The sequence below is a fragment of the Triplophysa dalaica genome, chromosome 2, assembly GCF_015846415.1.
Source record: "Triplophysa dalaica isolate WHDGS20190420 chromosome 2, ASM1584641v1, whole genome shotgun sequence".
Classification (NCBI taxonomy): domain Eukaryota; kingdom Metazoa; phylum Chordata; class Actinopteri; order Cypriniformes; family Nemacheilidae; genus Triplophysa; species Triplophysa dalaica.
In genome coordinates this window covers 20,836,991-20,850,355 of record NC_079543.1, presented here as the reverse complement: position 1 = coordinate 20,850,355, position 13,365 = coordinate 20,836,991, and the positions used below count along the sequence as shown (strand labels likewise).

The window sequence follows — 13,365 nt, the reverse complement described above, 5'->3', positions numbered from 1 at the left end:
AAAATAAACACATTATTTAAATAGATTAAGGTGAAATACGGATCATGCCTTTATTTTGCTGAAACTACCTATACATAATGATTTGATTTACATTGAGTAATTGTTCTAATGTTGTTTCAGTGTTAAGAATAGCCATTTTATACTGATTCAACATGAAATCAAATATCTTTGATAACTGTGTAAGTCATGCTTTGTCCATACTGTACATTTTCCAGCCAGCAGAGGGCGCTATAAACTATGAAAAAAGTCTCATGTGTCAGGATACTCAGGTTGAGACATGGCGCGGAAACCCAATTGCAGGCAGACACAGACGGTAGAGGTGGTAACACTTATATTTATTGTACAATTAAAAGGGACTAAACAAACAGGCAAAACAAAAACCCACGAGGGGGGAAACAGGACAGGAATATATAAACTTTAAGAACAAACACTGACTTACTAAACTATAAAACAAACACTTGGTACAAACACTAAACTAACACTTACTTAGACAAGGGAGACAGGAACACGGGAGACAAGGAACTTGAAACAGTAAGACTATTACAGGTACAAGAACGCACAGCAAACAAGTACAATGCACGAGCACAAGACAAAGAACACGAGGGTGATTTATAGGGGAACAAACACAGGATCATAACGAGCAACAGGTGCTGGGGATTAGCACTAAGGAGAGGCTGACGAGGAACGTGATGCAGGGAACAATGACGAGACACGAGAAAGAAACATTCAATCTCACATAAAACCATAGGTTATGCCATGACTCCACTCAAATAACACGAATAAACATGACATGATAGTGGAATCATGACATAAGCCCCCCCCTTAAATGAACACCTCCAGGTGTTCGTCAAGGGGTAACTAACAAGACAAGACCGACTGGGAAACAGACAAAAACCAGACAAACAAGGTGAACATGACAAGGGGCATACAAGAAATAATCACCAATGGGTTGGGGTGGGATAATAAAAATAACAAACAAGGGAAAGGGGGTTGGGGCAAACGAGGAAACATGGGGGGAAGTCCAGAAAGGGTAGGGCTGGACGGGAAAGTTCCAGCCCTTGGGGCCGCGCCAGGGCGCGGAGCCCCAGGAGGCTTGACAGGGCTTGGCGCCGGTCGGAAGGCCGGCTGGACAGGGCTTGGCGCCGGTCGGAAGGCCGGCAGGACAGGGCTTGGCGCCGGTCGGAAGGCCGGCTGGACAGGGCTTGGCGCCGGTCGGAAGGCCGGCTGGACAGGGCTTGGTGCCGTTTGCTGGACCGGGCTTGGTGCCGGTTGCTGGGCAGCGACCTCTGGCGGCTGCTGGGCCGGGCTCGGTGCCAGTCGGACCGTCACCTCCCCACAGCGCCCGCCCCAAAAAATATTTGGGGTTAGACACCTGTTGCCGGTTGCTGCACTGCCCTGCAGGACAGCAACTTAGGCCTGTGACGTCCTCCACCTGGCCTCTTCCTCCCTCTCAGGTCGGTCGAGCCCACGGCTTATTCAGCCGGGCCCGTGGGGGACCGAGGGAGTACCGGGAAGGAGGTTTCCCGCGACGTCGTCCTCGAGTCTCTAGCCACCCACCCATCTCGGACTCCACCAGAAGAGCTGGCGGCCGTGGAGCTCGAGTGTGTAAATGATTGAAGAATATGTGCAATACTTTGCAAATTTTAGTAGGCCTAATGCTTTTAACATTTTCTGTTAATTACAAAAATCATACATCAATACATGCCTAAAACATTACTTGATAAATTAAGTAAAATAAAACAAAATGTTGCCTTGGCAATAAACTGAAATAAGTTTAAATTGAGGCACTTCAATAGTTAGCTGATAATGTATGAAAACTACTGTAAAACTAAAACCGAAATAAACATAATACAATATTACATCATCATATTATAGTAAGTATGTAAATAAGGGATAAAATGTCAAAAGCAAAATTGCAAAAAATAGACAAAAAAATAATATGGAAAATTAAAAAAAAAGTTTATTTAAAATATTAATAAAACAAACAAAAAAAATAACTCTGGATCTCTGTGTCTTAAGTGGATTTGAAAAATCGACAGGCCTACCTTATCTCAATTACATTGCAATGACTGAAAGACAGAAAGACAGACAGACAGATCCAGAGTTTATTTCTCACTCTCATTTTTCATTTCTTTTACTCCACCTGCTCACAAGGGGATAAGAGAGAGCATAACCCACTGTTTTATTGTCAGACACAATAGTGAAGATGCTTTATTACTGTCACGCCTAATATTCTTCTGCATCTCACACACTGTTTGGCCTTTGTCTTTGCAGACCTACAACCATCTCACACACAAAAAAGTTTATGGCACTTTGTTAGTCAGGGTATCTCATAGACTTCTATTGTCTTTATAGTGGGCTGTTGATGCACTCTATTCCCTGTTCAAACCTATGAATCTAATCCTAATAATCATCAGATTAAAACATTATTTGGTCGGTTAATAAGCTTTTCATAAGAAACAGAGTCCATACTACTAAGAAAGTAGCTTTAAGAAAGATGTAATTTAAATATGGTAAAGTGTTGAAAGAGAGTTTGCATATACAATGTAAATAATTCAATCATAAACAATGATTTGTATTAATTTCTAATTGATTTATTACTGTATTAAATACATTTCGATTATTTTTCTTACCTCACACCACCAACCACATCTATCACAGTATATCACAGAATTTAGGGAGATTTAGTAAAATTCAAACAAACACCACATTTAAATTGAGGTTATTAATCTTTAGGGGTTTCAGATCACTAAAACAAAAAGTGAGATTTCGAGTTTTGAAAAATAAAAGAACATTGACAGTTTTGGTCAGATGTAATAACATTTGTGATTTGTCTTTTTGTAGAACTATCCTGCCTAAAAATACAAACACTGTATTTTTTCTGCAAAAATTTGAGCACTTAAGATTTTTTTGTATAAATTAATATTGTATTGTATACTGGTATTAAATAAACAACTTGTAGAATTTTATTGTATATTCATTTTATTACATGTTTATGTATGTTGTTATTTTGAAGCAGTCTTATAGAGATGTGGAATGTGACCTGCTGGCTTTTTTGCTGATTTTGAAGTTTTAAAGATGGCTGAAAAGCTTTAATGTCCTTCCACAAAGACGATTTCGATTGGTGTTTGGTCAAACATCTAAAGTCAGGGAGAGAGTTTCAATTCAAAGCGGCTTACAAGTTTCACCAGTTGTTCAGACAGATAGTACTTAAGAAATAAATGGGAGTTTTTAATAAGAACATTGCGAGTATACGATCAGGTTGAAAGTCAAGAATAAAAGGAACGATTGTGTGCCATTGACTGGTCCAGTCATTCTCTGATTACCGCAGTGTTTTGGATAGGATGTACAAATGTGTCAAGTCAGGAAGAGTATGGCATTGAGGTATGACGTTTATCATAACTGTTCTCACAGATACGTTTTGTATAAACCTGCTTTACAACAATTCATAATGGCAAACAAACTGAAACAGTTAGACACAGATCGCTGATAAACACATACTGTATTTCATTTTCAAAAAGTATTTGTATTATTAATAATAAGTTAGAATTGGAGGACGGGGCGTAAATATAAAGATTCACAGCTCTACTATTAATTTGAATGTCTTTTCATATGATTTTCTATGGCGGTCATTAGGTGGAACTTGGAACAACTGATTTTTTTAAAGGTGGTTCTTGATCTGAAAAGTTTGAGAACCACTGCCTTAAATAATAATCGCTCCTCATGTGTACGGAAACCGGAGTCACTCTGCATTTGTTATGACACAGTCTAACTACAGCAACTTTCTGTGATGACATCATCAACAATTAAAGACAGTTAAATTGGGTTCAGTGGACACTACATAGAATTTCTGTAAATGCAATTCTCATTACCTGCATTTATCAGGAGTTCATTTGGCAGTGAATTGAAGTTGCAACTACTGTAAATGAGTGAACTGTAGCTGCATCTACATTAAAGTGTGAAATTCATGTCCCACTACACATAGAACGTTTTTTCTCAATCCCAGTGTGGGTCCACTGCTTCCAGAATTCTCATACTGTTTGCTCTTCTCTGGCTGCACATCTAAAGAAGAGAAAGAGTAAAAATACTTAAAACCTAAACCTGAAACAATAGAAATCACAGTGAAGCTAATACTTGAAATTAAACTTTGATGCTCCTCATCACATCATCGAGAATCTGGGCTGGATATTACAGAACTGGGGTCACAAAACAAGACTTCTTGGTGTGTCATGTGAATCCTTTCAGTTCTTTAGTCATGTATCTTCTCTTCATGTGGCAAACTAATGTTGTCATGTATGTTTCTCACCTCTGGTGTCAAAGGTTGGTTCTTCAGTCACTTAGACCTTTTTGGTCTAAGGCCTCACGTCTGTGTATTGTTTAATACGACAGTTTGCAGTGTGACCAGACTGTAATTAATTCGGCATCTTATCTGATGCTCTTCAAGTGAGCAAGCTCCATGGCTCATCCGCCTAACACAGACAGGAGATTTTCACAGTTTAGCCCAAAGTACAAAATGTGCTGAGACGATTAATGAAAATGCTTTTTATAACAATAATACAAAATATCTTATTTTACATGTTTCTGATTTAATAACAATTTTCAATTTGAGCTGAAAGCTTTTTTGTTTAAAATGAGGCATGAAAACCACAAGTTTGTGCAACATAATCTGTTATTCCAGAAATATTTATATTACTATTAAATAATTCATGATTTACAATCATTTTGTTTAAGTGGATGAACCCCATATTTTCATATTTTTAGGTTTTCTTCAGATTTTCAATGTGACTTTTGGACCCCACTTTAGATAACATTTATGTAGATCTTGTTAAGTCTTTTCAATTTACACATTGAATATATCTTCTCTCTGGCTCCCTGGGTACAACTCTGATGAAGTCGCCACAAAATCTCCTTTGCACATCTTTCATAAAGGGAATCAATTGAAACTGAAAAACATACATAAGGAAAATGTTAGTATATTAGATTCTACACCAAACTACAATTATTCTTCCCAAAAACGTTGGTGTCCACCTCCTCGAAGATCTTGGCTTCCATGTGGGCCTGGCAGAGTCAGACGGGTTTGAATCGAGGCACCTCTGCATCTTTGGAGACCTTGCTCTGAACGATATGAGCCAGAACCCGATTCACAGCTTACGAGCCCAAAAAACTAGCATTTTTTTCAGATTGTGTCGTCTCCTCTTCAAGTCAATTCAAGATTTTATAGTTTATATAGTGCTTTTCACAATGTGCATTGATCCAAAGCAGCTTTACAGGAGCAAACAGGAAAAACAGAAAAGGTAAAACACAGCACAATGCATGGTATTTATAGAACGAGCAAGATCATTCTAATAAATAATATCTAATAAATAAATAAATAAATGCTGTCTCCCGGTGAGCAAGCCAATACTGCCATGCTGTGGTGAGGAACCCAAACTCCAATGATTGATTAATGGAGAAAGAAAAAACTTGGGAGAAACCTGCAGCTGTAGCTGGTGTAATCTCTAGTTGTGGATGGGCATCTGTCGATCCTCTGGACCTGGTGGAATTTCTCCCTATCTCGGGATGGGCATCCCGAGGAGGGGGCAGAAAGAGAATAATTAGCGTAGCTGCTGTTCGTTAACTATGCATTAAGTGAAAGCTTGGCTTAAAAGATGTTAAAACAAATTAAAAGAATAAGAATTCTAAAGAATTAAAAACGAAACAAAACGAAGGACAAAAGAAAGAAAAGTATGTGTGTGAGCAACGACGGTGAGGCATTGTGTGTGTATATGAAAGCCACAAGACCTTGAATATGGTACATCATGTGTGTGCTAAATCGAAGGATTAGATTTAAGCATTTGCAGACATAGACAGTGCTAGAAAATGTACAGTTATCCAGTCATTCATTTGTGTATGTGTGGCAGTGACAGAATCGGCGATATTAAAAGTCTGAAGGGATTATGTACGCCTGTGTTTATTTTACTAAGAAAATGTAGGCTAATCTGGCCGAAGACAAACTTTTGTTTAATAAATAAATGTTCCTTTAAAAGCATTTTACGATCAGTGTATTATTGTACCATCAGAGATTGGCAGAGTAATTAAAGTGACGATCGGGTGCGGATATTTATATCAGAGAAAATTATACGTGCGGGCGGGTGGCGGGTAGATCATTTATTTGAAGCAGCGGTTGCGGGTGACATTTTAGCTCATCCGCGCACCTCTAGTCTACAGTATCGAAAGCAGCACTAAGGTCAAGCAGGACTAAGAGTGAAATGTTACCTTTATCTGATGCAATAAGAAGGTCATTTGTAATTCTAAATAGCGCAGTTTCAGTGCTATGATGCGGTCTAAAGCCAGACTGAAACTTTTTGTGTATGTCATTATTTTGAAGGAAAGTACACAACTGAGTGGACACTACTTTATTTTTAGACAAGTACGGGAGATTTCAAATCGGTCTATAGCTTCCAAGTTCATTGGGGTATAAGTTTTTTTTTTTAAAAGAGGCTTAATTACAGCCAGTTTAAAGGGTCCTGGGACATGGCTTAGATTAATTGACGAGTTGATAGTGTTGTTAATGGGCTCAATTGCAACAGTAACTCTTTTAATAATGTCGTTGGAATGGGGTCTAATAAGCATGCTGTCGGTTTGCAATAAGTTTAATTAAATCTTCCTGTTTTATAGGAGAAAAACACTGTAGCTTTTCTTTTGGGGTGATGTTTGATTACTTATTCTTCAGTCACACTTGGAGGTTTGTTGTCTCGCATATTTAGAATTTCTCTGTAAAAAATGTCATGAATTCATTGCTATCAAGGTGCGGCGGAATAGCCAGGTCAGGTGAAGTCGGTTTGTTTGTTAGTTTAGCAATTGTACCAAATAAAAACCTTGGATTGTTTTTGTTAGTTTCTATGAGGTTACGGAAGTGCTCGGCTTTTGCTGCTTTTAGTTCCTTTTTGTAACAGTTGGAAGTTGGTTTTTGCTCTCTTTTCATGCAATTTTAAAGACCTCTAATTGGGTTTGTTTCCATTTTGTGCTCCAGTTTACGTGTTTCTCTTTTTAGGGCGCGAGTGGTGCTATTAAACCATGGTGCTATGATCTTTTCATTAATCTTTTTTGACTTCATAGGTGCGACCGCTTCTAATGTATAAGAGAAAATAGTGCCCATGTTGCTGGTCATGTCATTGAGCAATTCTGTATTTGTTGGCAAGGTTATTAAAGGAGTCAGATCTGGCAAGTTCTTTACGAAACTATCTTTAGTAGTTGAGGTGATCTTTCTACACTGTCGATAACCAGCTATACGACTGATTTCTGCAGTACACTGTGTACATATTATAGGATGGTGATCGGTAACATCGTCGCTTTGAGGTATAATATCGATTTTGGTTAGATCGGCTCCGTGAGATATAATAAATTCTAGTGTATGATTAAATCGATGAATAGGTCTATTGATGTATTGTTACACAAAAAGAGTGTAGTAGCTCTTTAAACGCCACTGCTAATGTATCGTTAGCACTATCTATGTGGATATTAAAATCTCCGACAATCAATACTTTATCGACGTTAACCAATAGGTCCGATAAGAAGTTTGCGAACTCTATCAGAAAATTAGGGTATGGCCCTGGGAGTCTATACATAGTAGCCAATGTAAGAGAGAGCAATGATTTTTTACATTTGTTTGGAACAATTATGTTCAACACAAGCACTTCAAATGATTTAAATGTATGCTTTGTTCATTGAATTACGGTAAGAAGGTCTCTAAAGATTGTTGCGACACCACCACCTCGACCAACCGGACCTGGCTCATGCATTTAACCGTAGCTTGGTGGAGTAGACTCATTTAGACCGAAATAATCATTTGGCTTAAGCCAGGTTTCAACAACTGTGTGATCAGACCAAACGCGACTTGCGCAAATCAATCACGCTATTCGCGCGCAGTTAGACGCTGGAACATTTTGAGTTTACTCGCTTCATTCGCACGTCAAATTCGCTTTATTCGCGCGTCAAAATCACTTCACTTCAGACGCAAATTGGCGGCTCTATTCTCGTATATACATATATTGCTCAGATATTGTAAAGATTGTTTTTTACAACTTGCCAGATTGTCCGACCTGATTGGTTTCACCAAAGTTCAAATTTTTTAACTCGAATCGTGCGATTCGCATCATTCGCGCAATTCACTTCATTCGCACCGCCTCATTCGCGCCGCAAGTAGGTCTATCGTGTCTTTGCATTGACTTGTAAATCACTCGCGCTTAACACGCCATTCGCGTTTGGTCTGAACACAACATAAGGCCTAGTATATCAAAACTGTTGTATGTGATCATTTCATTTACAATAATCACTTCACCTTAACCTGCGTCAGAAGGTTGTCGACTACGCTATTCCAGATCTGCGTGGCTCGGAAGAGCTTCCCATCAATCCCGGTGTCTGTGGAGAGATGGATTGGATAGACTTATAAATTATTCCCAAGGTATGATGTAAACCTGTTTAATGAGAAATGTTTGCAAAGCTTCTTCTTATTAAGTTTATAAAGGGAATCAATTGAAACTGAAAAAACATACATAAAGAAATATATGAGATTCAACACCAAACTAAAATCTTAATTCGATACTATGAGAGAAAATATGTGAAGAACTGCCTTGAGATGATGATACCTTTGGTTGTTGTTCCTTTGACGCGAGTTAAAACTTCTCTCGATGGTCTCTGGGGATGATGTGCCTAATCCATGGTGTGCTTAATGTGCCCGTGGTCGGGTGAAACCTATACTGACTATAGCTGCTGTCCTTAAATTTCGCTTGATTCTTATTCTTCCAAAATCGTTGGTGTCCACCTCCTCAAAGACATTGGCATCATTGAGGTGCTGGCAGAGTCGAACGGCTTTGGATCGAGGCACCTCTGCATCTTTGCAGACCTTGCTCTGAATAATATGTGCCAGAACCACGTCCACAGCTTCCGAGCCCGAAAAACAATCCTGATAGATTTTCAGATTGTTGTCTCTTTTTCACCTCCACCTGCGTCTGAAGGTTGTCGACGACGCTATTCCAGACCTGCGTGGCTCGGAACGGCTTCCCAGCAATCCCGGTGTCTGTGGAGAGATGGACTGGACAGATAAATTATTCACATAGTATGATATCAACCTCCTTAAAGCTGATTCCTCGACCAATGTAGCTTTTGACAGCAGAGAGACACATTTGGTAATAAATATGCAGTATGATATCTGCAAACATATCTGTACTGTACTAGCATGTAGATTGAATCCAAGGAAATTATCAGACAAAAGAATGTTTATTATTATTATTCTTATTATTATTTACTGTTCTTAATATTCACATTCATGTTATAATTAACAGTTCTCAGAGTCAGAATTAAAGAAATGTTTAAAAGCATTAAAAGAAAGTGGACCTGCTGTGACGGGTGGAGGCTGAGGGTTGGCTCGCTCGTGCACGACTGGCTTATTTTTGGCTGGGTCCATTTCAGCCAGATGGGATTTAGTCGTTGGACCAGGCTGTGGATCATCCAGTTTCCTGAATGACACAAGTCTAGGGCAGAATGGGTCAGGCTCGAAACTGGATGGAGGATGGTCAAACCGGTAACTCCCTCTGTTACTCCCAGTCAATATTCTTTTAACTGCCCGCCATTTTCTCCTGAAGAAGGCAGTCTTCTGTGGTTGATCTTCTAAAAAGAAAAATATGTTATTTATTTTGTCTCTCGACCTTGTGTCGAACCGACAGGTGGGGTTCCTATTGAAAACACCTCAGTGCTGTGTCACAATCTCTAGTGAAGCGACGGTGACAGGCCTGGTCGTGTCAGACGTGATTGCTACCGCGAAATTGTAACCTAACAGCAGTGGTGTAAAGAGTACCTGAAAACCATACTTAAGTAAAAGTACAGATAACCTCGCAGCGACTTCTCCATTACAAGTTACAAGTCACCAATTCAAAAATTACTTCAGTAAAAGTCTTTAACAGTTAACAGTACTTGAGTATTTTACTCGTACTGAATTTAGGCTCAAAGAAGCACTAGTCCTCAACACTTAAGAGAAATGTCAAAAACAAGAAACAGTTGATTCGTGAGGACAGCAATCACATTTATTTTCTTAAATCAAAATAAGACTGAACACCTAAAAATTGCAACAAATCATGGTCGACACCATAACCTACGTCTATTACAAACACTCAAGTCTCATTTAAGCTTAAGTGCTCATACAAACCAAACTATTTCAAAAGGATTCTTCAATACAACAGATAAATAAAATAATGTAAAGTCATATTAAAAAGTCAAAGAACTGGACATGCTGGTTTTGGCCTCATCAGCTAGTGTCATGTCCTCCTTTCACATATAAACCGCCGTCGATTGACATTGATAATCCTAAATCTTTGATAATTGATAACTCGTATTCACATAAAGAAGCCATGTTGACGAGTTTTAGTAAGTAAGAGCAAAATCCACAAGATATAGTTCCTTCAATGCCCTGTAAATGGCAATATTAATTCTTCTATATCAAAAATAAACTGTCGTAACAGAATGATAGGTACCAGGCAAAATGTAATGTGCAATTGTATTAGTCATTACAAATGTAGTGGAGTAAAGAGTACATATATGTGTTCAAAACTATAGTCAAGTAGAGAGTAAAAGTTGCTAATATCTTTAATACTCCGTACAAGTACAAAGTAGCCAAAAAGATAGTTAAGTACAGTACATTTACTACTATTTTATGGTTCCCATCAGAAGAATTGTTTGTAGTTAAGTTACCTTGCAGGCTGCAGTTCATGTTGACCTGAGGCACGATGGTCTCTTGAGACACGACGATCGACGCTAACTGGATGCTCGTGAAGGCCACAGATGTTTTAGTTGAATGTCGTTTATCGTCGATTGTGTTTCGCAAAAAAGATATTCAGAAGATATGCTCGGTAACGTTGAGATCGTAAACTGAACAAGCGTTACTAACATTAGCCTCGGGGAATAATTTACCTCAGAGATGTTATGAGCTATTCGAACGTAAGACGTCATGAAAGGCATAATACGTGGGTTTGGTTTGTAGACATGATATTATAAAACATTACATGATAAGTATTTGGATTATTATTTGCCAAGTGCCAAACGAATGAAAGTTGTCACCCCTGCATTAATAAGCATCTGCTCGACCGACCTGATGACGTGATAATATTTTATAATATTGTATACTGTAACGGTCACTTTACAAGATCGCTTCAGTTCATACTTAAAAACGGAGGGTGGACTTTTCCGCACTCCAACTATACATCTAACAAATAAGTGTGCACAAGCACTACATTAAACAAGCTGACCACACAGTTTATTGAACAATAGGTACCATCACTGCTAAACTAAAATCCACTGCATTAGAGAATAAACGCAATACTGCATGTATAGGCCAATGCAATATATTTTGTTTCATTTTAGTAGATTTTGTGCAAACCGTTTGTAAAGATCTGCTTTGCAACAATTTACACTTGCAAACGTGCATTGAAATACAACTGAATTTAACAAATTGAAAATGTCTTTAAACTCCATCTTGATAAACGTATAACTGGTCATTTTATTTCTTTACATCAATTATTCACCAAGTGACAAGTTTTAGACACCATTAACAGGCCTCATAATTCTGAGATTGTTAATAAGTTAAAGTTATAATTAATTTATTATCAATTTATTATCATACCCTAATAATTCCCTTAATTAAGGCAGAAGGTGATTTCTGTCCCAGAAGGCAACAACATAAACTGTTACTTGTTTTAAAATCTGTTTTATCTTAGTTTATATCAAAATGTTATTGAAATAGTGTGATTTGTTCTTCGATGCATTTAGCCAATACATTCATATTGGCCTACAGTATATGTCCTGCAATGCACTGCATTATTTTTACACTACTGTACATTGCATTGTGTTTCTAATTATTTTTCATTTACTTCTTTTTATTTGATAAGTCACTTTAGATACAATATACAATATTTTTTAAGAAAAAATAAATAAAAATACATTTAAAATGTTTACATTTCAACACCTAGCTGAATGCATTGAGATTTTTTGCATAAAGTACAATAAAATACAAAAATCCTAAATTCCTATGTTACAATTATTCTATGTGCAAGGTAGAGAACACATTACCTTATTATGATAAAAAAATTGTCATTGAATTATGTTTTATATGAAATGATTACTGCCATGATGTTTCAATGGTTTTCGTGAGAATGACCCGGTTGCTCAGGGGTCGCTCAGAAGTAGGTTTTTCTGCGCATGCTCCAGTTCTCGATCCCTATAGCACAAAGGATATGTTATCTCACTGAGATATGGGAATTTTGTGACAGGAGGGGAGCAGGTTTATACCCGTTTGGCCACTCGAGACATTTTTATTCGTCTTCTCGTGTGAACTACAGCTTCATGAGTTACTGCAGTGAGGAATATGTTGTTCTCTCTGCAGGACCTAAAGATGTGAGGTCGGTAGATAAGAATGGTTCCTTTGCTGGGTAGATTATGTACAGCAAACATAACTGAACATTATTATTTGGGATTACATCCATTTGAGGAAAAGTTGTGTTAGCAATAAAGACAGTTGTTTTTTTCTTGCAGGGATTTGTTCAGTTTGCCTTCTACCAAATAATTGAAAATATTAATTTGTGAATAACAATAACATTTCTGACCATGTAAAATAAACACATTATTTAAATGGATTAAGGTGAAATACGGATCATGCCTTTATTTTGCTGAAACTACCTATACATAATGATTTGATTTACATTGGGTAATTGTTCTAGTGTTGTTTCAGTGTTAAGAATAGCCATTTTAAACTGATTCAACATGAAATCAAATATCTTTGATAACTGAGTAAGTCATGCTTTGTCCATACTGTACATTTTCCAGCCAGCAGAGGGCGCTATAAACTATGAAAAAAGTCTCATGTGTGTAAAAGATTGAAGAATATGTGCAATACTTTGCAAATTTTAGTAGGCCTAATGCTTTTAACATTTTCTGTTAGTTAAAAAAATCATACATCAATACATGCCTAAAACATTATTTGATAAGTAAAATAAACCAAAATGTTGCCTTGGCAATAAACTGAAATAAGTTTAATTTGAGGCACTTCAATAGTTAGCTGATAATGTATGAAAACTACTGTAAAACTAAAACTGAAATAAGCATAATACAATATTACATCATTATATTATAGTAAGTATGTAAATAAGGGATAAAATGTCAAAAGCAAAATTGCAAAAAATAGACAAAAAAATAATATGGAAAATTAAAAAAAATTAATAAAACAAACAAAGAAAATAACTCTGGATCTCTGTGTCTTAAGTGGATTTGAAAAATCGACAGGCCTACCATATTTCAATTACATTGCAATGACTGAAAGACAGAAAGACAGATCCAGAG

The 13,365-nt window shown here is 37.4% G+C and overlaps 1 long non-coding RNA gene across 4 annotated transcripts; it reads right to left on the bottom strand.

Annotated features, from left to right (window-relative positions):
• Positions 1 to 2,051: 2,051 nt before the first annotated feature.
• Positions 2,052 to 11,419, bottom strand: LOC130412200 (uncharacterized). Of its 4 annotated transcripts, none has more exons than XR_008905169.1 (9): positions 10,726 to 11,419; positions 9,376 to 9,648; positions 8,628 to 9,058; positions 5,475 to 8,400; positions 5,029 to 5,262; positions 4,845 to 4,943; positions 4,307 to 4,469; positions 3,873 to 4,062; positions 2,052 to 2,069 (listed from the first exon to the last, which is right to left on the bottom strand). It is a non-coding gene; the product is annotated as an uncharacterized LOC130412200 (long non-coding RNA). The 4 variants fall into 4 exon arrangements; XR_008905165.1 differs by lacking the exon at positions 2,052 to 2,069 and adding an exon at positions 2,573 to 3,140 and having other exon boundaries at positions 10,726 to 11,418; XR_008905167.1 differs by lacking the exon at positions 2,052 to 2,069 and having other exon boundaries at positions 2,573 to 4,062; positions 9,376 to 9,645.
• Between the last annotated feature and the right edge of the window lie 1,946 nt (positions 11,420 to 13,365).